General features: G+C 44.9%; 1 long non-coding RNA gene across 2 annotated transcripts in view; it reads right to left on the bottom strand.

The window, feature by feature from the left end:
- Positions 1-1,889: 1,889 nt before the first annotated feature.
- The window catches only part of LOC133221509 (uncharacterized), a 48,281-nt gene continuing 24,534 nt past the window's right edge, over positions 1,890-25,636 (bottom strand). For both annotated transcript variants that reach the window (XR_009728012.1, XR_009728011.1), the window contains exons 2-3: positions 14,343-14,473; positions 1,890-2,533 (exon numbers count right to left, since the gene is read on the bottom strand). This is a non-coding gene — a long non-coding RNA (uncharacterized LOC133221509). The remainder of the gene's footprint in view (positions 2,534-14,342; positions 14,474-25,636) is intronic.

The following is a 25,636-nucleotide window of genomic DNA, read 5'->3' as shown; positions in this document are numbered from 1 at the left end:
TGGCAGGTATCAAAGAATCAAGGTCGCCAACTCGTCATGAATATTTCAGAGAGAAGCAACAAGAAAAGCTCGAGTGTCTGGGCCTCTCAGATTTCCAACAGAAGGAATAAAACCCAAACCACACACACACAGGGTCTGCTGGCTCGGCCATCACATGCACGTAGCTCATTTCAAGGCACTACTACATATGTTCCAAGACAATCTGTCACATTTTAAAAATATATAAATATCTATTCTCTATCTCCTCTGTATAATGTGCAAACTCTAAGCAGCTGGCAAGAGGGCAGTGGTGATTTAATGCAAGAAAACCGTGTTTGCTGAAGGGGCTGCGGACAAGATAGCTTGGGTTGTAACAAGAAGCCTCTTTGACAAAGGCGCAGAGTGGCATCTTTTCACACAATTATATGTGGGTCACATTAACCTCTGCTGTGCAGGATTCCCTTGAGCTGCTTCTGTCTGTGTGTCGCTGCAAAGAAATCCAAGCAGAAATTCCCTTCTCCTTCTCTTTCATCTTCACAGGATTGGGGAATGCAGTGAAAGGATGGAGAGGGAAAAGGGGTTCCCAACCTGTTACACACAAGCTATGAGCGTGAGTTGCCCAGTGAAGCCAGTAGCAAACTCCACACTTTGGGGCCTAGCAGTTCCATTAATGAACCATGTTAATTAATGGCCAGATATGAGATTTCAACCTTTGTCAGTGCACTAGAGTATTTGGATATATGGCTATTTATAGCCAAGGAGACTTTGTTAAGTTTCACTTTCAGCTACAGTAGACTATGTTTAGAAATGATAGGAGTTTTGTTCTGTGGATGGAGACAGGCTTTGGAGATACAAAGTTTATCCTGTCAAGTACAACTCAAATTTTCAAATGGAAACTTCATCAAAAGCACCATAATTCCTTAAACAAAGCAAGCATTTCTTTAACCTCATCATTTGGGTATTCCAGTGTTCTGGCTTTGTAGGGACTTTCTTTATCAGACAGCTCCATTGCTGGGCTGGCAAACTTTCAATGGGATTAATTTACCACTTTCTAGTTCCTTGGAAGTCTGCTCTTTTTATAGATTTTGCCTGTTTTCCCAGGCATCTCACCATATTCTTCATGGTAACTCTGGATTCAGGTGGTTTGATGAGGTATATAGCAAATGATCTTTACATTCCATAATGGATTTAAGTGATGAGGAGAATATCACTGTGGAAACACTGCTTTCCTTTATATTAAAACGGGTTCTTTCTCAATGAACTCATTATGGAAATGAAGGAAACATTCCTTGCAGTGACAACTGACACTTATATTGTCATTCAACTCCAATGATTTTATTCATTCACACATTTTCAATACCAATGGGCTGCAGGGCCCACTTACAAAACATGGGAGGCTGGAAAACCTTTGAAGATGGCTGGAGACTGGGAGATAAGGACATAGACTGAAGTGTCTGCCAAGACATCTAGAAGCAAAGATTAAGGCCAACAATTTTAAAGGCATTTGAGCATTTTTCACCTATTGAGATCAGTTCTAAATCATGGTGAGATAAAAACATGCACCCTGGCATTACCAGAATTGAGCTCACCTTTCACCCTCTGTTGCTCATTTCCCTCCATGCCAAAGTGCTCTTTCCACTGCTTTGTGCCAGGAAAACTCGGTGTGACCAGGTGCTGAAGCAGACAGAGGAGCTTTTCCTGCTTTAAACACACAAACACAAACTAAACCTTTCCCCCCTCAAGTTGGATGGCTCCTCCCATTTGGTTCCCAACCACAGGAGTAGTTGTGCCAGCATAGCAGCAAGTACAAGAGGCCAGGAGACAGCAATGTCTTAAACCAATGTTACCACCAAGCAATTTGTAACAGCAAACCACAGGCTAAATCTCAACTAAAAGCTTTTCAGGTTCAGAGCGAATACCTCTATTAAGATGAATTAAGCAATCCGTGGTGTTCAGAGCTGCAGATTCAATCTTTATCTTCAACACTCACCCCTGTAGCACAAATGGCCTGAAAGAAACCAGCTAGGAAGACCATTAATTCCATGGTGCTGTAGAAGAGGGGTTTTGGTGTGTATTTTGTTTAATACAAAAGCATATCTCTGCAGTGCAGTCAGTACCATAGTGACTCCTCTATACCACAGAGAGACGAGAACTACCTTCAAGTTCCCTAGTGCAGGTCCTGATAACCACCTAGTCTCAACAGCACAGGCTCAGCGTGGATTCTTTGTCCTGACAAGATTACTTGCAAATTAGGTGAGGAGGTCAGAGAGCTGCCCTATCACCACATAAAAATGCAGCTCCAAGTTGATACCCTCCCTGTTTGTAAAACACTTTCTCGCAGGTCATTCACTTCATGTGCCATCTTAGTGCCAAGTTTCACCCACTCCTAGACCCAGTTTAAGCCAAGAATATCTTTAAATGCCTTGCTCAGGCTGAGACTGCAGGTGTGTACTCACCTAAGTTGGGTGTCTTTTCAGCTGGAAGGTATAAAATAGCTCCTCATCCGGGAAGAGTCAAGTGTGGTGATGGTTAATGCCACGCAGAAACTGGATCACTGGAATTAAACACATGTAAAACTGAGGAGGATGGGAGCAGGTTTTGCCTTGAACAAACAATAAAGCGGTTTCTAGATGTTTGTACATCATATCCCTGTGCTGGATGTAAGAGCCTGTCCCATCTGGAGGGCTAAACCAGTCAGATGAGGTTATTGTGAGAACAGTTTTGGATCAGGATCAGAACATCCTCCTCCACCATGCTTTGCAAATGGTCTGCCTCTAGTTTGTCATGCGGAGGCATGAGCTGCCTGTCAGTGAAATGAGCAGAGTACTGAGGGATTTCCCACGCGAGATGGTCCAGACACCACGGACCCACATGAACCCATTCCAGATGTCCCAACAGCCCATACTGACACGTGGCACGAGCATGCCCAGATGACAGAGGGAGCTGGAAGAGGTTTCACACTTGTCTTTAATTCCCAGCTTTGTAGGCTATTTGGAAAACACCCTTCTGGAGTTTATGCCAGATTTTGGGAATCTGGGAAGCACTAACAAAAGCAAGACTGCCTGGTTTGGGCCGTTGCATGCTCTGTGACACATAAGGCACAGGGTAATACCCTCTTTATCTTATGTGCATGTAGAAACGGTGTTTGACCATAATGCGCAGTTGCATCAGACATACCCTACAGATCGAAGTCTCCAGACAGGGCACAGCAGCAGGCATACACACAAGGCTGACCAAAACCAGTGTCATCTTCCAGTACTGTCACAAGGGCAAGAAGCAAAAGGACTCAGAACAAGAATGCAAATGCCATACTGGGCAAAAGGCAATCTAGCTCGGTACTTGATCTCTACCAGAAGGCATGGGCAGGCTGTTTAAGGGAGAATATAAACCCCAGGTTCTTCTATGACTGGTCTTTCCCTGGTCATTTTAGCCATTGATGGAGTCACCTTCTATTTACACATCTAAGTGTTCTCTGAACATATTTGTGCCTTTGGCCATTGTATTCCTTGTCAATGACTTCTGCAATCTGTTTAGCCACTCATGTCACAACTTAGTTCCTTTTATTTGTCTTAAACTTATTACCTGAAGGATTCTTCTGGTCCTCCTGACTCCAAAGGCTCCTGATGAGACCTGTTCAGGGAATTTTTCAGTGCAATTTCATTGGGAAAGGTCAATTAAATTATACTGAAATTTCTCATAAGAAGAATATAAGAGTTTCCACAAGAGTATGTTCTCAGGACCTGCAAGGAATTTCTTCTTCCACTGCACTCCTATCCTGTTTTTGGTGTTACCATGTATAATGTGGGGTACCTGGAGTTTCACACTACGTGCAAGTATTTAATCATGTGTACAAAATCAAATGCTTCCAGAAGGACAAGCTACAGATGCCATCCATTGTATCTGAGTTAGTACACTCAGACCCAGCATGGAAGACTCTGGTTCCTGTCCATGACCTGAATAAGGTAGACTTCAACTTTGGTTTCCCATCTCACAGCCACATGACATCAGCACTAGTTTATTCGGAGGTGACTGAACTTCTTGTTCTGGGTTAGAATAGCCATGTGCTTGTTCTAAACTAGAATAGATATGAAACCCCTTTCCTAGTTCTACTGTCCTATGTGCACTTCTTGCTCACTTGACCTTCACTCTTGAACTCCTACATCCCCAAATATGCCTTTGCTTCTCCAGCTGACATCTATGTGCCTTCCCCAAACTTACTTCTTCCCTGTGCCTCCATAACCACTGAACAAGCTTTGCCCTATCACTGCAGTTTGGAACCTGACACTGCAGGCAGTTTGGAACCTGACACTCTCTTTCCCTGACACCTTGGGTCTAACTCTGACAAACGTGGATGGATACAGTATAGATCTCATCTCAGCCACTCTCATTAGGAAACCTTTACAGTCATAATAAGAAATAGGAATTTCCAAGGTGTGATTCAGATTATCCTGAAGTGAATCACTAAACTGGAATATAATAATAATATATATATTTAGATTGGATATAAGGAGAAAATTCTTTCCTGTTAGAGTGCTGAGGCACTGGAATGGGTTGCCCAGGGAGGTTGTGAATGCTCCATCCCTGGCAGTGTTCAAGGCCAGGTTGGACAAAGCCTTCGGTGAGATGGTTTAGAGTGAGGTGTCCCTGCCCATGGTAGGGGGTTGGAACTGGATGATCTTAAGGTCCTTTCCAACCCAAACCATTCTATGATTCTATGATTCTATGAATATGAAGACTAAATCATGTCACCATCTATAGTGTAAATACTTAAACTCAGTTAAAAACCAATAATCACATCTTCTGTCTTTGCTGTCTTCTCTTGGCCACAAGAGAACATCATGCAACCCAATTTGTTCCTTGCCACTTTGGGTGCTTTAAAAGGAGTGAATACTTTCTTTCCATTCTTAGTTTCAATAGCACTGTCTTATGATGCTCCTTTTTTTCCTCTCCCTTTTGAATGGGCATGTTTCACACCAGTTACACCAGCTGGTATCCCACAAACCTCCTACCCTGTAGTCCTGCTACCTAGGCCCTTTGTGAAACCAGTTAGGGATGTTCTCAGATGACTGAAGTGACAAGTAGTGCTGTTTGTACAGACAAACCTTTCAGGTACCCCAAATATTAATTCAACCTTCTGGCATAGACACGGCCTCCCCGCACAGAAACATAATGATACACACAAATAAGAAATCAACTTTCCGCAGCTAAATCAAAGCTGTGGAAAAAGGTTTTATTCACCATTTCAGGAACAAGCATTTCTTATAAGCAGCTTTTGTAAGACTTCTCTTTGCCCTTTCAAAAGGATGTGGGGAAAGAAGTGGTAACATCTTGGGGCTTCCTCTGAGAACACCCCATCTCACCTATCTGAATAAGAATCTGAACCCCAAATTCATTGCTCTGGTGTTAAAATGGCCTGGGACAGTCCCTCAGGCAGGCAAAAGCCATTTAGAACTAGAGTAATTCTGAAAGCTTTTTAGGTAAAGAGCTGAATTGGTTTTTGTCTGAGCAAATCTGATGTATAAAGAGGTAGCCCCATCAGAAGGTGACATAACCCAGATGCCACAGTGACTTGACACTGACTTTACAGCACTCTAGAGAGAGGAAGCAACTTCCCCTTGATCAGGCAACACCCAGGACCTCTCCTGCATCACTGAACACTCAGAAATGCCCCATCCCACTTACCTCCCCCTAGACAAAATGAAATGTTGTCCCCTATGTATCATTCATCAAAGCCAGGCCCTGTAATTAATAGCACCATTTGTTCAGGGGATTTCAGCAGGTACTGAAATCCAAAGCATCAAAGCATGGACAGTCTCATCCTGGTCTGGCAGATATAAATATGCCAGGATGACTTTCACAGACACTTGACTCGGGAATCACTGTCCCTCCAAAAATGGTTTTAAAGGTCTTTCAAAGCACTGAGATACTGCAAACTGTGTTCTCAGTTCCAGCACAGATGACACTAAGAAAACAGTGTTCTGTGTGGAACCACGTTTCTGGGGGGTTTTTGAGACAAGATTTTGGGCTGGAATTGTCTTCACAAGAAAAGGGAACAGGCACAATTACAACAAATACCAAAGCTCCAAACAGACAATAAACTTGGAGTAGTGAGGTACAGCACAGGCCTGGTTGTGCTGCCTTTTCCTTTGGCAACACCTCCCATCACAGTAGCAGAAACAAGGGAATGGTTGCTGCGAAAAGACTATTGTCCATATCAGAGGTTCAGTTCAGACTTTACTAAGTGACACAGGACTTAGGCAGAAACCTTAGCACTGCAGCATGGAATGGTTCAGCCTAGCACAAGATCTGAGCCTCCTTCTTAAAACTCCTCAGCTTCTCTGGGGCTGTATTTTGGGGCCTGTGGTTTTTCAGCAAAGTGGAATTTAAAGAAGAAAACCTTGGTTCATTACATCATGGCTCCAGGAATATGTAGGAACATTTTACATCGGATCACATCTCCCCAGATTACCTTCTGAGCGCCTTGTGGTCAAGTCACAGGGCTGGAAACACAAGAGTGATGTGAATAACCACTGAATAGCTCATAGATCAGTTCTCTCACGATGCTAGCAGAGAAACTTGGGAGAGGCATCACTCCCCCTTCAAGGGAACGTGGTAATTAGCTGAAGGAGCTGCTATGCCTATGGAGATACAGGAAGAATGGACTGGAGTTAATGCATGCTTCATCTCACTTCACAGGAATTCTGCACCCAAGGTTGCCTGCAGTGCATGAGTATTGCTCCTCCTTATCTACTCCTCCATGTCTCAGTTTCCTCTGGGCTTATTACCCCGTCTCTTGCCTGTGTGGTTTGGAAGGTCTCTGGTGAAAGAAGGAGAAAGACCCATCTTTTGCTGTGAGTTGGTGTGAGGTTTTGCTCCCAGTCCTGGTTCTTTTTAGAGGTGAACCTTCCTTAATGAGAGGGTTCACATCTGAAGCTTCACTAGATGGTTAGAGCGGATGGTCCCTTCCAGCCTTACCTCTTTCAAACCCACAGAAAAACGGCAAAGCAGAGGGAGATGGAAAATGCCAAGCTGCACGAGGAGAACCTGAGGTAAACTCTTCCAAGAAACCATTACTTTATGGGGAATCTCTGTTTCATCCTTGTACGTTCTGCCTTCGGGAGACACTTAGTTTCGCAATCTATTATTAGCTGGCTAAGCCCTGTGCTTTGGTGGAGTACTGTACTCTGCCTTTCAGAGACAAAGTGTGAACCTTAAATCTCCAAGTAAAGCCGTGTAAGCACAATCTGTGCATTTAACAATGCAAGGATGGGCAGGAGGCAATCTTAAAACTCTGACCTCAGGTGACTTCTCAAGTCAAAGACAAATTGAGACACAAGCAAGGATTCTGAGTGTGCTTATATTCACTGGTTCAGGCTGCTTCTCATCGAGCAATGTCACCGTGAGACTTTTATTCAGCTGAGATAACAGAAGTGACAGGAGCTTTTGTTGGGATTGGCCCTTAAGCTTCCCTTGTCACACCATAATTAGCTGGATTGCTCTATTACAGTTGGGGTATTTCATCTGCAAGTGCATTTGGATGGCTAATTCAAAGATGAGTCTCAAAAGCAGAGAATACTGCAGTGTTACAAGCCCTAAGAATGAGATGTTTCTCTCAACTAGGTGCCTCATCCATTTTGCTTGCTTTCTGCTCCAGACTAAAGTCTTTATTTATGCCTTGAATACACAAATGAGTGTGAGCTTTTGCACAGGAGTCAAGGACAGTTCCTGTCCCAGAGGGCTGACTACCTAAAAAAGGTGACAGGTAACACCACCACCAACTCCTCCTCCTTATAAATCAGGCAATGAACCATGAGGAGATGAAATGACTTGCCTGGTATCAGTCCAGCTGAATCAGAACTCACAGCACTGGGTAATGACTCAACCAGCAGACCACCCTACTCTCAAACGTAACTGGAGATTCAAACGCAAGTAGCCTGGCAAGGGATTAAATGGTTCACATAGCTGAAGATCTCTGGATACCCCGAGGCTCTGCCACAAACTACCTCCCTTCCACACCTCGGCACAGGATCTTTGTCAAAGCAGCTCAAGTCTGGTATTGTTCCCAGTGGCCCATCTGCAAGCTTTGGCATTAACTTCCCTGTAGGTACCTCCCTTTCAAACTGGAATCCAATTTACAAAGCCTTTAATTTTAAACTTTCTCATCACTGACTTAATAAAACTAAATGACAGGTAATGGTCCCAGAAGCCAGGAACTATTAGATCCTTCTCAACACTAATAAGGGCTGATCAGACGATTGTGCGCTCCTTTTCCAGCTCATGAAAACCCAGCTCCCCAAGGACTCTGCAACCAGGGAAGAAACAGGAAACCAAGCAAGGGTAGAAGGGAAAGGAAAGAATAAAGGACAAAAAGGAGGAAAAATCCATGTCAATGTGAACACTTAAACCTGAGAAAGGGTAGCGGGATCATTGCAGATAATGCCTGCTCTCTTCTTGGAGTTCATCTGGGGCCCACGTGCTCGCTCTATTTCCCTAGCAGGGCACTGGGGGCTCTCAGAGGCACTACAGGCATCGTAGGGATGCAGAGGCATGTAGCAAACCGGCTCTGATTTCTGCCCAAAGGCATCAGTGTCATACCGGTCGGGATGTCAGCTTGGGAGAACGTCAAGGCAGCAGTCACGGTGTGCTGTCGCAAAGAGAAATAGATATCATTTCAAACACACAGCTCGGGAGAGAGGAGGGAGAGGCAGAAAAGTGAATCCCATAATGCACATTTGGAGGGGAGAGAGGGAAAAGGAAGCTTAACTCTGCTCTGGCCATACCAAAGGAGGTGGAAGTAGAGGATGCCCTGTATCTTTACAGCTGATGTGCCGCAAGGCTGGGAGGGGCAAGTGGGTGCTCCAGAATGGACCCAATTCTTGTCTCCTTTAAACGCTTTTGGTTAGAAAACAGTATCTGGAACTGGCCTTCTAAGACTACTTAGGGAATTCCTTGGCTAGCACAAAGTTTTAGTCTTTGTCTTTAGTACAAAGGAGAATGACAATGATGTGGTTGCAACAAAAGGGGCTCCCCCAGTGGTCTTCTGTCCTCCTCAACCTATACCTCCACACTTTAGTGATAAATGAGGCTTAAAACCCAACGTCATTGCTACATCTTCGTAAGAACCAGGCCTTACAGTCTTCACATCCTAGGTCTAAAGCAACCCTGGCTTACATACATTGAATTACACCCTTTTCCAGAGTAGGGTGGCTGTTAGGATGGTATTACATCTGCTGCTGCTTCTTCCCAGACTGTACTTCTTTCATGCTGACTTTCCACCTTTCAATGGTTGCAAGGGCATTTGCCATCCAGTGCACCTAGTTGGAGGGGAAAATCTTCTTTGTTGGAGGGGAAAGACAGTATTCACCTCAGTCCCATTCCCATGCTAGGAGAACTGAAAAGAGCAAGTTATTCATTGTAAAAGCAAGGAGTGAAGGCTGCTATTTCAGTTTACATCAGCATCCCTCAGACCAGCTGATATCACTACCCAACACGGAAAACGAAGCCCACAAGAATACAGAAGCCAAGTGGTGACAATTCCTGGAAGGAATTTCAGGCCAATCCTTGTGGCTGGGACAGAAGAAGAAATGAACACAGCAGGTACTTGAGGTTCAATGCAAATGAGGGCTAAGTATTAAATCTGATGGATGCTGCCATTTACTCTCTTCAGGTTTTGGGGCTCCAGGTGAACTGTGAAACAGGTAAACTGTGATCATTAGTGGCAGCTGTCCTTCTACTGCTTTGAAAAGATACAGTTCTGTGAGATACCTGCCAAGGGTTCTGCCTACACCAAACAGTGACAGTGTCACAACATTCCCAATATCTTCATCTAGGTCTAGGTAACCATATTTTCAAAGCAAACTCTTTTCAAATAATACCTTTTAGAGTCACAAAAATGCCATCCAAGAGCATTTGTATTGTAACAGAAGAAGATGGAGTGAATTCTGGGGAGAAACACGACATTTCCAAGAGCTGATTATTCCTTGTTCCCCATAAATCATTCATTTTCTGCCCAGGTGCACAAAGGCAGAAGAGCACCAAAAAGTCTCAGGCTTCATCTTTGAAGGCATCCTAGTGGAAGGCTTGGAGACAACACAGCAAACTTATCTTATTACCCCCCACCACTGATGTCTGTGCTGCATTTTTGATATCCAAAGTCTGTATCACAGAAAGCCCTGGAGCCTGTTGCAGTATAATTAATGTGATAGGAAATCTTGTACTGGAGCACAGCCAGGATTTTCATCACACTCAAGGCTCACTCAGTAACCACTGGACTTTCCATTCCTCCCTCAGCCACCCACCTTATTTGTCTTTGCTTCCCAGTTCCTCTGAAGCACCTTTTAAACCCTATTGACATGATTCTTAGCTATAGTAGCATGCAGGATCTACGAAGGACTCTCTGTCTGGAGCAAATTCCTTGCCTGCTGGCTTGTCTCTAGCCTAAATCAAGGCTCTCTTACCCTTACATATGACACTAGCTCATATAGCCTTGAAACCTCTCACTTCCCTATTCCCTTCAGATATTTTTATACTTAAAGTGGTTCCTCCTCACTCACCCCTGTCCTTTTCTTCCCAAGTCTGCCTTTCCACATAAAACTCTTTCAGCTTTTCTGAACAGGGGGAAATCTCCCAAGACCCTGTATTATTCTGGTTATCCTATACTTTTCCCTGTTCTCTGGATCTCTCTCGGATAATAAGGTGCATACACTGCATGTTACAGCTGTAGAAAGAAGGGGGATTTATACATATGGCTTCTTCTACGTGTAATACACAGGCCTGGATCCTCTCCCAACATCTGCTCTTAGTCTGGACAAAGGGAGTAAAAGATGTTACAAGGTTTGTAGCTTGTGTAAGAAAGATCTCATGAAGAATTGCAATAGCATACTCCTAACCCAGGGGAAATGGGTATGGACAGCCTCTTGGAACGAGGTACAGCCTTGACAGGGATGCTTCATCTTGCAACACTAGCTTTTTCACTGCACTCCTTACTAGTATATAGCAAATAGCATTTGTATTGCTTCCTACAACACTACAGTGTTGGACAGATGGAAGTATCTGTAGCCTGTAACAGATAGGATTAGTAAAGAGGCTTGCCACGTCCATACAATAGATGGACAGCAGAGTGAAGAGGAGAAGCTGGTGTCTTTCTTTCTGGGGTTACACACTTACTTATCTGAATGTTTTCTTATTCTTTTGGGAAAACACAAACTACTGCTTTTGCTCTGTTTCTACCTGCTGGTCACCAATGGGTTACACCAAGCTGTCACCCCAAGCAGTGTGCTGGTTCACATCATCCCAAATCTGTGCCCATAGGGAAATGTAAGCAACCCCTTGCTGGTAGTTTTGCTTTAACCTGACTCAGCTCTAGAGTAACACAACCCCTTTCATCAATTATACTTTCCTGGCTCCAGATTTCAGGGATTTCTATTCCTTACTGGAACACAAACCTAAGTGTGGATTTTCTCACTCTCCATGTAAGGCCCATTACTTACATAAACTCAAAGGACTGTTGAGCTTTATATCCCTGGCTTGGGCATGATCATATTTTATGTAAATTCGTGAAGTTTGTTAGTCAACTTGCTTTTCACACATGACAACTACACAATATCCACTATAAAGCCACAAGTTTCACAACATCCAGACCCCCCAAAAGCCTTAGATGAGCAGCTCCCATGGGAATCCTGAATACAGCCCTCATGCATCTCAGGTGGGGTGCCCAGAAGTCAGGTTTACTCTAAATCTGTAGCTGAAAGTCTGGATAACCACCTAATTCTGGTGGAGCTTTATCTGTCTTTGGCATGCCTGAATATGCTCTCTTTGTCTGGCCCATACTTTGGTCCTCATGGGATTTCAATGCTTCAGGCACTCTCTCAGCATTTCAGCTTCTTGGAGCAGTATCTGTGGTTGGACCTGCATGAAGAGTCCAAGCAAAACCCACTCAAATAGTAAACCTGAAACATCTGAGGTGCCCTGATATTTCTGGGTGGGAAAATGGAAGTTCTCCCCCTGCAATGTGCCTATGCAGGAGGAAAACCAAGGACAGCAGGACTTCTTTCATAAATACTATTGATCTTTCAACCAATCCTTTCTCAGCCAAGCTTCAGGTATTTGGTGACAGAGCATAATGGCCAAGAAGGTTGTTTTCTGTCTTGAATGGAGAAGAGCTCCCCATCTACTAAAGGGACACAGCACTATGAGTCTCTCCCTCTCCTCCTCTCCCCATTCACTGCTTTTATTTAAGCACTTCACAGAATGAACTAGCTAAGACCTCAGTGCAATGACTTCATCTGGGGTCCTGTAGGAGTGGCAAATAAGAAAGAGTGAGAGAGGAGCTGTTTGTCCCAACAAATAGAGAACAAAAGACGAGATGTTCTAATTTGGATGAATACAGATTAACACGCCGTGCTGTGGCTCACTTGACTTGAAGAGAGCTGTGCAGCACATGCACGACACAGCTGGATTCTGGGTTGGGAAGCCTGATCCTGCAAAAACAAGTTTTGCAGTGAATATTAGTGCAGTCTCACTGGTTGGTACAAGCCGTGAGCTCTCTTAGACTATTATTTCATTATGGAAAAGCACATCTCTTGGAAATCCTCCTCCCTGTTCTGCAACTTTCCTTCTTGTGTTCCCAGCACTATTTAGGAAGGCATGGCTTTCCAAGGAGAAGCATGGCCAGATGGTGTGGTGTTTTCCTAATAAAAAAGGAAACTTGGGATGCATTTGTGTCCCCTCAAAAGAACTCTAAAAGTGGATTTTGAGATGCAGGATTAAAGGAAAGGCTGAGGGCCTGGATTGCTTTCTAACTGATATCTACCCAGTCACACATATGACAGACACTTATCCTTTTCATTACTTGTTGTCTGTTCAAACCACACAACAGTGTCATTGTTCAGATGGCAACTTCACAGCAAAAAGGCGATGGGCACATCCCTCAGCTGGAATTGGCTGCAGTTCAGATTTCAAAGCCCACAGCAAGGTTTTTTTTTCACTGCAGCTTTCCTTCTGGGAGCATGCTGACAAGCTGAATGGCTTACCCTCAAATGTGCCAGCCTGTAATACAATCACCAGTCACCCAGGATCTTCTCCAGACCAGACAAAGGTACTGCAAGGGCAGGCAAAACAGATGCCCTGCAAATACCAGAAATGATGTGGTGTTTACTAGGACTCTCAGCCTTGTTCCTGCCACTCGCCTGGACCAGCTCCAGGCGTTCAAGGTTCACACTGGACTGACTCCACATTAAACGACAGTGTAATAATTTATGTGTGTCTCCATGCTTTGGTTTTAAAGCCTGCAATTGAAAGGATACAGGAACATGGTAATTTCCTTGCTGAATCTGACCTGTGGGCCCATTAATGCAGGATCCTATTCATTACGCTGGTGAGTGGATAGTTGACAACATAGTTCTCTCTGCTCTGGTATTTGGGAAATGGTTGCTTTAAGAAGGATGGCAAAGGAAACCTGAATAGCCTGGAGTAAATAAAGAAAACCTTGTTGATAGAAACAGGGAACTCCTTCTGCAATACTACTGCTAGAGTATTTGTATACCATGCACAGCTCAGCGTCTGTAACTGCGCTGTTGGGGTGAGGAAAAGAAAGGAAGTTCAAGCTCGTGCATAGTTTTGTACATCTATTAGCTACTTATGGTTTGCTTTGGAGAAAACCCCTCAAAATCTCACTGTTCCCTCCACAATTTCATTTTGGACACACTGAAATACATTGGAAATGCCTTAAATACAACTAAGCACACCTGGAAGAAGAAGCAAAAAGCAAAAAGTCATTTGGAGAGAAAAAGAACACTTAAGTATAACCCATGTCTTCAACTCGATCAGCCTCTCCTCTATTACTCCTCTGAAGACAAAAAAGAGGCAAATCATTGTGATTTCCTCAACAATTGCAGTTTTGCCAAACTGACATTTTCCAATGGGAATGAGACTCTCAAAATATTTCTGACTAAACTGTGCACCATAGTCACTAGAGAGCATCTGTGTGAGCTGCCATAACTAGGACGAGGTTTAAGAAAGAATTATGTTGCTGTGAGGGAATTCAGTGCTTGGACATGGAGTGTAAGACCATGTGATTCCTACCTCTGTGTTTTCACCTTCAGCTTTCAAACTGTTGGCTAGACAAATACTATTGTCAGCCAAAAGACTGAGCTCATTACAGAGGAAACATACGTATCTGACAGCATCTGCCATGAAACTTGGTTCTTATTCTGTCTTGTTTAGGTGTTTTCTCTTAAAAAGTCATCATACTGGAAGTAAATGTATCCTTAGTTCATCAGCACAAAGACGACAAGACATGAAGGACACTTATCTTGTCTAGACATCATTAAACTCTTATAAATGTGACCAGAAATTCTTCTTACCAGCTCAGGAGTATCCATGTTGGGGAGGATTTTCAGTGCTAACAGCTCTTGCTTATATGAAGAACACTGCAGAAGTACTTTCTCCAGGCATCATGATAACCCAGCTGCCAACATCAACCAGTCTGAGGAATCTGAGAAAGGAATGAACAAACGTGAAAGTGTTCATGCTGGATGGTTGGGCTCTGGGACAGCCTGAAAAGTGGTGCTCTGCAGCTGCCCTGCCTTTAACGGTATCTTCTCCACACAGTGTTTCTTCTACAGCTATTTTCCTACCAGTGGCAAGCTATTCCTGGCCTACAGCAGCAGTGAATTGGTTCCTCCCTCCTGTCCCTGCACTGACTCAGCTTCTTGACCAGAAAGCAGAGGTATGTTGCTGACTTCTGTCTCTCTTAACCCTTTTCCCACCCAGAAGCTCTTTATAATCATTCCCACCTGCTCCTCCACACTCAGATATAAAGTTGAGATAGAATCTGGAGGAGCACACTTCTTACTCCCAGCTCCCCAGAGCAGGTGCCTTGCTTTGTTGCTCCCAGAGCACAGGGAGATGTTAACACATAGAATTCCCACCTCCCCCAGTACATTCATTTCTAAATCGTCTCAGTCCTTTCAATCCTCTTCAAGCATTCAGTTTGGGCCCCATTTACAGCCAGCTCTTTCCCTGAATCCACTCAGCTGCTCTGTTCCTATGAATTACCTCGACACCGTGAGCGCAACTGGATGACACGTCCCTCCGCTGTCTGGTAATGGCTTTTATACATGACCGAGGGTTAGGAAGGTTCTTATCTGCACACTTCAAAGAGCCTCCTCCCATTTGACAACTTGGTGCCTCCCCTGGATGATTTGAAAATCTTATTCTCCACAGTTCTAAGCCTTTTGATCTTTATAAAAGCCAGGTCACAGAACAGCTCATACTCTATGTCTTGATGGATGCCATAAACCCTGAGCCATGGCCTCATTGGGCCTCAGTACCTCTAATCTTGTAGAGTATCTTTATGAGTATTTTCTTTGAAGGGCTACAATCTACCTTAAAATCTTGTATCAAACTCACAAACATCATTATTGTGCCTGCAATTTACCTTAGGAAAAGAGAAATATAATCCACCATCTACTAGTTTTTCTCCTACCAATCCAACCTTTAGGTCATTCGCATTTACTTCCTCTCCAGCATAAAAGCAGATGGAGGAGTTTGCAGCCAGTTTCACTCTCTGGGCAGTGCTGTGCATGCCAGTACCACAACATCACAGGCCAGTATTTTAATCTAAATAAAGATAGTGCCAATTCCTGTGTCTTTAAAATAAATGCGTGAGTCTGTTTCTTTTAGTATCATTTTACAAAGGCTGTTTAAAGTGCAGGGTATAAGCTCACTGATGATTTAAGAAACTTATATTAAGAAAAATTCTGACATTTAATGAACTGAGAAGATCAAAAGCAGGATGAGAAGGATTTATTTCTACACACTATCACTGCATCTTCTTCTGTCTATGTGTCACTGTTGCTGAAAGGGCTTTTCATCACCTTGCTATCTTAGGGCCTGATCTCCACCCATAGCACTGAACACCACCAAGGTGCTGAGGGCCCTCACAACTTCACTGGTGACATGTGGAGCCAAGAATGCTCCTCAGCCCTGAACTAACTTCATCTTTGCCAGGTCTGGCCTGGGTATCAGAGATACTGTCAGCAGCTATCACCAAAATGATCTTTCTGCATTTACTCAAGGCAGCCAGGACACAGAGAAAGAGGCATCATATCCTGAACACGAGACATAGAATGGTTCCTGAGTTGAGGAATTTGCATGGCACGCTGAAGGAATGAAATGAGGTACGAAATGAGGCTTACAAGATCTCAAACAAGAGATGGGTCTGTCACCAGTCGTATTTTCGCTAACTCTGGAAGAACTAAGAAAGAAGCTCTTTTGCTTTCCCAGCTTTGTTATCAGTGTATTCCTGCACAGACAGAGTAAAGACAGAAATTGTGTGGAGATGAAGAAAAGCGAACACCTTTACTGGATTTGCCATCCATGTAAGATGTGCAGGTATTTCAGCCTTGTTCTTGTCTGTTAGAAGAAGATTGAGCTATGCCTCCCTTTCTCCCCAAAACAACAGTGGATCATGGAAACTCATGGAATTTTACCATTTAAGTCAAGCACAATATGCATCTTCCTTTATAAACTATGTCATGGAGCGAGTTCCTTCCTTCCCGCTCAATCAGTACTTGTACAAGGACACAAGGGTTGATTCAGTTTATATGGTGACACTTCACATTTCATGGACTATTCCCCATCCCTCACCCACAAAAGTGACAACAAGCAAGTACATCCCAAATCATAGGGGAAAAGATGATGAATACAAAGGGAATCTATTGGAATTATTTTGCATTACAAAACAAGGGAGAAATATTTCCAGTATCATTAAATTCCTCATTTGTCCAGTGCATTTGTCCAGAGCAAAAGAATCACATCAAGGAAAACAACAATAAAAACTCAGCACAAGATTGAATAGGAAGAGAAGAAGGAAAGCCTGTTAAAATTCACAGTACCTAAGAATTAAGATTACCCAAGATGTTAAGTTTGACAGTTTCCTTTTCTTCCCTTTTAAAGGGTAGGTCAAGGCAAGTAATGAAATTTTATAGACAGCAAAGACAGGCAAAGGAAATAAAGAAAAAATCAAAGGAAAGGAAAAACTCAGAGGGTCTATGGGATGACAGTAGAAAAAAACATGGAAAGGGTTGGAGTTGTCAGAGACATGAAGGCACCTGGTACAACCTTCATCGATAAAGGCTCAGATCCGTATCATCAGGAGACAGCTCTGCAGGTCCGAGGCCTGATTTATGACTTTCACATTGCCAGCTGTGACATAATTCACTGGGCAGCAAGACTGAGGTCAATATACGTTTAAGTAAAAAGGGTTTTTGTAAGCCTGTGGGGTCAATCAGGAAAAGCTGTCATTACTGGATGGGAGGGAAGAGGGGAGAACGAATGGGCTGGCAAGGAGAGGAGAAGTGACCAAGCAGTCAATTCCCGTTAAGTAACTAAGGCTGTTTTATTGCTAAACAGCAGTCTAGCAACAAAGCACATCCTGGAGCATGTGAGCCAAAGGATCTAGCCCGTTGGAAAGAAGTACCCTGTCCCCTCTTCACCTCTACCAACCTCCTCGCAGATTCAGCAAGGACTCAGATTCCAGTCCTTCCTTCAGAGACAGAAGATCCACAACTGAAAAGACTTATACCACCTGAGCCAAGTCCAGTTCAAGCAATCTAAGGGCCCTGTGTCAAAAGCATCTTGCATCATGGCTTCAGCACCCTGTCCAAGGTAAGGCCTTCCAGAAGTTCTCAGTTTTATTGACACCTACCTTGTGGGTGCTATGATGTCATTTACTGTAAGGCAAAATCCTTCTACATAGCAACCATCTGTGTATTTACAGTTAAGCTGTAAGATTCCTTGTGGAGTGTTCTAGGGAAAAAATTCTGGCATCTGAACCAACTGACATAGATTATGTTATGCCCACCCCTCAAAGGGTAACACTGTCTGGTGTAGACAGGGTTAATGAAACGTTCCCTAGCCAAGTCTGAAACCTTCGATGCACATTTCTGACCCAAACCAGGCCTGTATATAAGAGAAGACAACCGGTCTCTGTGCTCACTCCCTACTTCCTCCAAACTGGGTCTAATAGCTCATGTTCCAGATGCCAAGGTGAGACCTTGGTGATAAAAGCTGGATTTAGGAGATCGAACTGAATTCTCTTCCGCCTGCACCATCCGAAAGCAGCGGAATCCTTTGCTTTACGTGCAAAATTTCAACAGAAATAGGGCAAGCAATACAGAGGAGAAAATATCCTGTTTTAGCAAGGAAGGTGGGAAAGGCTGCTAAAGCTAAGTAGCTAAATTTGACAGCTTTTATTACTTGTATGGAAACACAAAATCACGAGAAAGTTGAGAAAAAAGATAATCCAGCTGAAAGTGTTCATGGCATGACTACAGAGAAAGTAACTACAGAAATCCATCTTCTCGTAGACTGCCCACAGATAGGCCTGGTAGCTGGAACACAGGCTCTGAGTAAGCTCTAGCTGGCTGCCTGCACAAAACAGCCTGGGAAGCTGCTCTCTGGCCAAGCAGGCTTGGAAAGTAGTGTTACTCACCAAGAGTGTACCAGAGCAGTTCCAGAGAGCATGGATGTAGCCATCCGGTCCAGCTTGGTTTGGCACAAGAAGGTGGCTGCATAAGCAGTGGTCAGAATGAAATCCAAACCCAAGAGCACTGAAGCCACAAAGTGAAGATGGCATGAGACAAGAGACAGGCCGCCTTGAACAACTGAGGACACAGCAAGTTTAGGTTTGCTTTCTAGGTGCAGGCCATGACTGCTGACAGGGCTGGTGTGTCCAAAGGAGGCTCTTAAGAGGAAGCTCAGGTTTCACCCGTGAGCAGAAATGTGTATTATGACTTCTCAATTCAATGCAAGACCTCACTGACTCACCACATAAGCTGGTTACTGTGTATGCAGGGATACTTTCCCTCCAGCAAACTTCCTTATGTTGGCATTAATTTCTTTGCCTTCTTTGGCTGCTTGAATTCATCTCTTTAAAGCACAGAACTGACTTATCTTTCTATACTTGGAATGTTCTCTGCTGTGTGCAGGATGGACTTTGACAGGCCAAGAGCATCCTCCAGAAGACCCTTGCTGCCCACCTCCTTTGCAGTTGTTTGCTGGGGCACTTGTGATTCTGTTCCAGGTAGCTGGGTCATCTCTGTAACAAATAAGTGTGGAAAGAAGACTTTTATAGAACCATTAGGCATCTTAAAAGAAACAGATCATAGCACATCCATTTCAGACATAAGCTCTCTTGAGAAACAGGTATGAGCTGTCGGTTCAGGCCTCTGCTTTGAGTAACTGAAACGTAAAGTAGCAAACAGAGGTTAGAAGCATTTGCTTTCAGCGTGGGACTCAGGAAGCTCTTGCATATCCATGATGATGAGATATACCTCCCATCCTGCTGTTACTGAGCATTTAGGCCAGGCTTTAAGAACCTCAGTTGTAAGGTGCACACAAGATATGAGTATTTTCCTCATCATTATTGCAGGGGCCGTAAGTGGCAAAAGCAGCTCCTGGTTTGGAACTTGCGGGAAAGCTCGTTATCAGTGGGGCATCCTTGAAACAGCAACCAAGAGCATTAACTTTTAATATTTAATGTAATCCTTAGGCTCTGGGAGAGCAATGTGAGAAATATCCCGTAAAAATCTATTAGTGTTAATAAAATACCACCCAACAGGTTGTCCATTATCAGCAATTAAAGTTTTCAAAGCAGGTCAGAGAACTCCCTGCAATGATTTGTGTGGCCTTTACATCCGTTCTTCTCCTTCTGCCATTTTTTTTTTCCTTTATTAAACTTTCTCAACTCTTTTTTTCCCTCCCCTCCCTCCCTCCCTCCTACAGCACAGTCTGCGCCCTAACCAGTGAATTATAGCACTAATGAGGTGTTTATACTCTCTGCCCATCAATCACAGATGTGTGTGAGTGAAAGCACCAGCCCATAGTCGGGAAGTGCTGCAGCCTTTGCTGCAGCCAAAGGAGTATTAGACTGTAGCTAGATAAATCCCCTGCTCTTTTCCTTTGTTGCTTTTAGCCTCAGGGCAGCAGCAAATACACTCCATCTGATTTTCTACACCGCATAAAAACGGGGACATCCTTGTAGCTCACGTACGTAACCTCTGTCCCTCTCATTTGTCTCACTCTACCCCTTAACCCCAGCAATGCACCCTGGAAAGTGATAGCCCAAACAACCAAAGCAGCAGCTAACACAGGGTGCCATCAAATAAGGCAAGAGCTGCCCCCCCCCTTCTGTTTCAATGCTCTTCTCAACTTTTCCTTGGCTATGTCTGGAAAGGAAGGCAGATCTGCTAACATGCCGCTGGTGGCACCCTGAAGGGCCAACACTCAGAGCGTAATTAGGAATCAGTTAATTTAAGACTTGTTTCATTTCCTAAAAAAGCAAAACCAAAACCCAGACTTGGATTTTTTTTTTTCATGGTGAGGCTTTGGCTTTCTCACTGGCAATGAATTCATCATAAAGAAAATGAAATCTAAATGAATAAATACCCACCTTTATGGAGAACTCAAACAGCTTTACACCTACACACAGACAGTAACTAAATGAGGTCTCTGTGGTCTCAATTTAGCATCAATTGGTAAAGAGTGGGGCAAGTTCAGATGTGATGCTCACCAAGAACTCCTCAAGGTATGTTTAGTGTAGCCTCAATGTCCGCAGGAAGAAGACAAGGAGCTTGTGGCTGGTGTCCCAAGCAGCCCTGCACACCAGTTAGAAGTCTCCTATGTCATCCTTAAGGAGTTCTGAGCAAAGAGAAGGAGCTGAAGAGACTCAGCCGTGGCTGCAGGGACTAAAATCAGTTCTTCCAAAGCAGCTGCCTCTGTTCTAGGTTGATTCATGCAAACTCAAGTGTACCCCATGTGTATGCATCTTGGTGGGGGAGCCCAGTGCTGTGTGTGCAATGCTGGCAGCCTCCTGCCCGAGGAGCTGTGGTTTTAATCTTACCTCAGCACGTATTAGGGTGGAGCAAGCAGTTTTCCCTCATCCCCATGAACGATTAGTATGTAGGGATTTTATATTATTCTTAAAGAAAATCATGTTTTCACTTGAATGGGGTTGATCTCTATGGTGCTTTTTGGAGCTGTATTCCCCTCCTCTGCTTCCCATCTTCCCCCCATTCCAATGAGGGAAATATTCCCTTCTCCTCCTCCCAGTATCCTGATCCATCTTCTGATTCATGCTCTGTTCCTGTAAATAAAGCTTTCCCTCTATTGTGCCCCCTGCCCACACCCTCAGGTGCAGACCCATCAAAGGTGGTCCCTTTGGCTTTACAGCTCTATAGAGGGTTTGTAGCTGAGCACCCATCACCACACTCCCCCTGGGGACAACAGCAGCCCTAGGGCTGCCATTTCACTTCTTTTGGGAGAGGAGATCTCTTGTCTTTCTCCAGGTTCATGCCTAGAGCAGAGATTTTTAATGCTTCTCTATCTGTAACCCCACACCGCTTTTGGAAGGAAGCTCCAGGTTCTGGTGCAGCCAGTTCACATCTACTGAAAAATGATCATGTTCTCCCTAGTTTCTTTTCATGACCCCCTTCCCAGTCACTCATGGATCCCCTCAGCCTAACGGTAGAAACACTTGGATGACATTTTCCAGTGCAAATAAAAGCCTTTTGTCAGCACAACTACAGGGTCAGATCCGCACTGGAACCTGGCACAGACCGGAGGGACATCTCTACTGTAGATAGGGTTAACTCACCTTCTGGCAACACGGATAAGCACATTGATAAGTGGCATCACCCTGTGGCCATATTGCTTTTGGTACTCCAGCAAACGCATCCGAAGGTAGCTTGGGTGCCTCATCCTCCCACTCCGTCTGCTGGGAAGACATTTCTTGGGAGGGAGGAAGGACGAGAGGGGGAGAGAGGGAGACAAACAAACACTGGGCTTTGTGGTAAGCAGTGGGGAGGGGGGACTTGGCAGTGCTTTGTAGCACAGAAGGAAGCCTTAATACTTGGAGCCAGTTGACTAACCTCACTGGTGACCTTCCATCGCAGGCGCCAGTGCTCTCACACAGGGGAAACAAACAGAAGGAGGGAAAGAAACGGAAGCTAAAAGCAAGCGGTGCAAACATCACTGCAACATAGGGATGGATGCTCCTGTCACTTGAGAATGATATCTATAACCATAGGGGGAGCACTAGGAGGGGGAAGCAAACTCACCTCCCTGATGCACCTCATAGATTCGTGCTCCTAAGGGTTGTGTTTCTATTTAAGCACCAAAAGAAGTGGCTGGATTTTCTCAGGAACTTGGTACACTGAGAAACAGTGGGTTGGAGCGTCCCAAGGGCTGCATGCAAACCATGGGGTAGGTGTTGTGCAGGCTCAGCCCTGAATCATGCAGGCTGGTGACATGACCAGAGCGCACTGCAGCTCCCTGACTCACATGCCCAGGATTCCTTCCTACGGAAACCAGAGCGTGGGAGGAGAGAAACTGGGAATGGTGAAGAGCCACATCTCACAGCTGGGAAGAGAGGAGACGGTCCTCGACACAGGAGTTGGGAAACACTGAATATCCCACAGCTCAGCTAAAGCCCCCGGGAGCTGCTGGGTGAGAAGATCCCCAAGAACTCAAGTTCTTATAAAGCTTGTCCTGTCTGACATCCCAGGCAACAGCAGGACAGAGAGAACAGGGATGCCCTACTCCACTGTGCCCATGAATGAGGCAATTCCTTTGCATACACTTCACATACTCATTCTGCTGCTAGAACTGAGCACTCAAAATCTGATTTGACACTGGAATATGTTAAATACCTCTTTTAGCCCCTTTGTCCTGGGCACAAATGATTATTTATGGTTACATTCATACAGAGACCTTAGCAGAGCTAAGCAAATGTTTCCTTCCATCACAGAAATGCAGCCACCTCTGAGGAGGAATTAAATAACCACTTAAACCCACAACTTCTACAGTGGAAAATGCATGTACAAGTGTTGATGCCCACGAAGGTTCCAAGACAATACGTGCAAGCACGTGGGAGACAGACGTCCCACCATCTCCTCTGGTGAACCCTTCTGTCCCACCTGGCTGCCAGAGCACTCTACCTTGGAGCAGGGTCAGCAGAGAAGAACGTGCCTCCACGCACACCACAGAGCCTGGGAAAGAGGGGGGAGAGCGTGGGCAGCACGGTGGTTTATGGGCAGGAATTCCATGTTTAGGACAATCCTTGGAGTCAGCTGAAAATCATTAAGTTTGGTCACTTGAGTGCTTTTGAAATCCGTGCCCCAGCCATGAGTGTGAGGCAGGCCTGCTCCCGATGACTCATGTGGTGAGCACGCAAGGATCATACATGCAAGACGACCCACACGACTGAACCAGCTGCGTGAGGTGTAAACCAAAGGAAGAAGTCTAACGAAGGACACCCTTAAATATGTCACGTGTGGCACTGGCACTGGTACATTCCACATCATTTCTCCTCGCACTGCAGCCAGGATGGCAAAACACGTACCCTCCAAAGTCAACAAAGGCTTTTGGACAATGCCCAAGAATCCCTGTGTTGAGCTTACTCCAGCAAAGCAAGGGAGAAACGACCAGATCACAGCCAAAGGCTGTATTGCCACAACAGTGGATGAGCATGGAGCCAGCCTGGGCAAAGCTGGAGTGAGAGACATTGATTCTGTACTGCCAATACAGCATCCCTGAGACCTGCTGAACTTCCTCTGCCTGTTGGATTAAAGAGTGTATGGAAATAAGAGCCAGAATGGGAGCAGGGAGAAGAAAATAAGGGGGAAATCACGCCCCATAATTTTAAGCTTCTAAAAGGTAGGGATTCATTCCAAGGTAATTGTTTAAGTTCACTTTACATGCAGTGGAGAAAGAAACTCCTTGCCAGAATGGAATTTCTCTCATCTTAAATTAGGTGGGATACGTGTTCCTCCTTGCTGTTCTCTGTTAACAAGAAAGGAAACCTAGACAATTAGTTTAGTCTGGATACTTTGCTTAACAAGACTAAAACTAGGAGAGAGGAGTCTTACTTACCCTTGATGTCCTACCCTGGCAAAAGCAACAGAGCCACGCGTGCAGCTTCACTCCCCTGTGCCCTGGCAAACCATCTCCTGCTTCTGCCACCTTTACTCACATTGATCATCACCTCATCACCCAAACCCTTGAGAAATCAAGGCAACTCCTGACATGAGGATGCCAGAAAGTGGCAAATTCTAACTTGCAGGAATAAAGGCAGGAATTTCGGGAACACAGGGATGAGACCTGGTTGGCATCACAGTTACTTCAAACATCTCAGCCAGTTGCATGAGGAGGTGACAACTTCTCCTTAAACAGCCTATTTGTCATATTTCTGAGCTGCATGAATAAGCAGGTCCTGGCACTTCTCCCAGCAGAGCGCTCCTCCCAGCTTCCTCTCACTAACGGGCACAAGAGCTTGAGCCCATGAACCCTTCTCCTCCTTCACCTTCGCTTGCTCTCTGCTCCCCAGCACACACAGACCTGTGGTGAGCACAGCTCAGCCATTCAGTGCTGGAAAACAAAGCTGCCGTCAATCCCTGAGTGCAAAGGAGGTGCAAGTCCCCTCCTCTGTGCCAGGTCACACCGGCTCTGCTATCCATGGCATGCCTGGCCTCGCTCAACAGCTTCCAGCAGGCTGCACTGCTACAATCAGTCTGCCTCAGTCCTGGAAAAGGAGAAGCCATGAAAAACTACCTTGAATCCTGCCTCTTCAAAACGCTGCTCACAGCTCCTTTCTTTACTTCCTTCCTTCCTTCCTTTTCATTTCTGCAATTAGTTCTCCCCCTTCCTCCTTTTCCCCTTCTTTTCCCTTTAACAGAGGGAAAACACAAGAAAGGAAACGCAGGCAGCCAAAAGCTCATTAACATACTTGACCTTTCTGAAGGAAATTAATTCCAAATTCCCACATACCGGCTGTGTTGCTTGGTTTTGTCAAAACGGTGCCATCATTAGGGAGGAGAAGAGATGGCTCAAGGGGACGGGGTGTCTGCCACCTCAATGGAACTTGCGCCGAGTTACTGAGTGCTGGCACAAATAAAGCAATGACATGGGCCATTCTGTCAGCTTTTCACATGAAATTAATCTTCGTTTCATTGGCTGTGTAAATTTTTATCACCATGGAGTGGGGGGTGATGAATATAGCAAAGCATCCTGACAGCTATGGCCTGAAAACTCGAGGTTGTCTCAGCATCTTAACCGCAGTGGTGCTGGAACAATTCTTCTCATGTCGTCCCCGTGTGCATGCACACGTGTGTGTGTGTGTACATGTGTGTATTTCTGCCTGGACATGGGAGTGATTCACTGATACTCTCTTTGGACTCTAATGTGCTGTGGCCTGGGAAATGCTTGGGGTTTGGATTTCCTGGCTTGAAGGCAATGGTGAACAAATCAGGGCTTCTCTTTCACTCTCCAAGTCCCAATCCAAAAGCCAGTTTGGATCCCAGCATCCTCTGATGGGGTTGACAGGATTTCCTCATTGATGATCAAAAGAGCAGCTCTGCCTTCTCCTGTGGCTCTGCAGCCTGTTGTTGCTGTTGGTCTCAAGGTGCATGTCGCTTTGCAGAGTAGGTAAGGACATGACACTGTTTGCTGCTAGCAAGGATGTGAGAATAACACACTTCTGCGGTGCTGCATGCACCTTCCCTCCTCCCAGACACCTCGGAAACACACACACGGGTGCACTGCCACAAACACGCTCTCAGACTGAACCCAGCTATACACCCACACTAAGAGGCAGGGT

The sequence above is a fragment of the Neopsephotus bourkii genome, unplaced genomic scaffold (genome assembly GCF_033783945.1).
Source record: "Neopsephotus bourkii isolate Nb327-2 ecotype Australia unplaced genomic scaffold, CSIRO-AGI_Nbou_v1 NB_1542, whole genome shotgun sequence".
Classification (NCBI taxonomy): domain Eukaryota; kingdom Metazoa; phylum Chordata; class Aves; order Psittaciformes; family Psittacidae; genus Neopsephotus; species Neopsephotus bourkii.
This window is presented reverse-complemented; position numbering and strand designations above follow the sequence as displayed.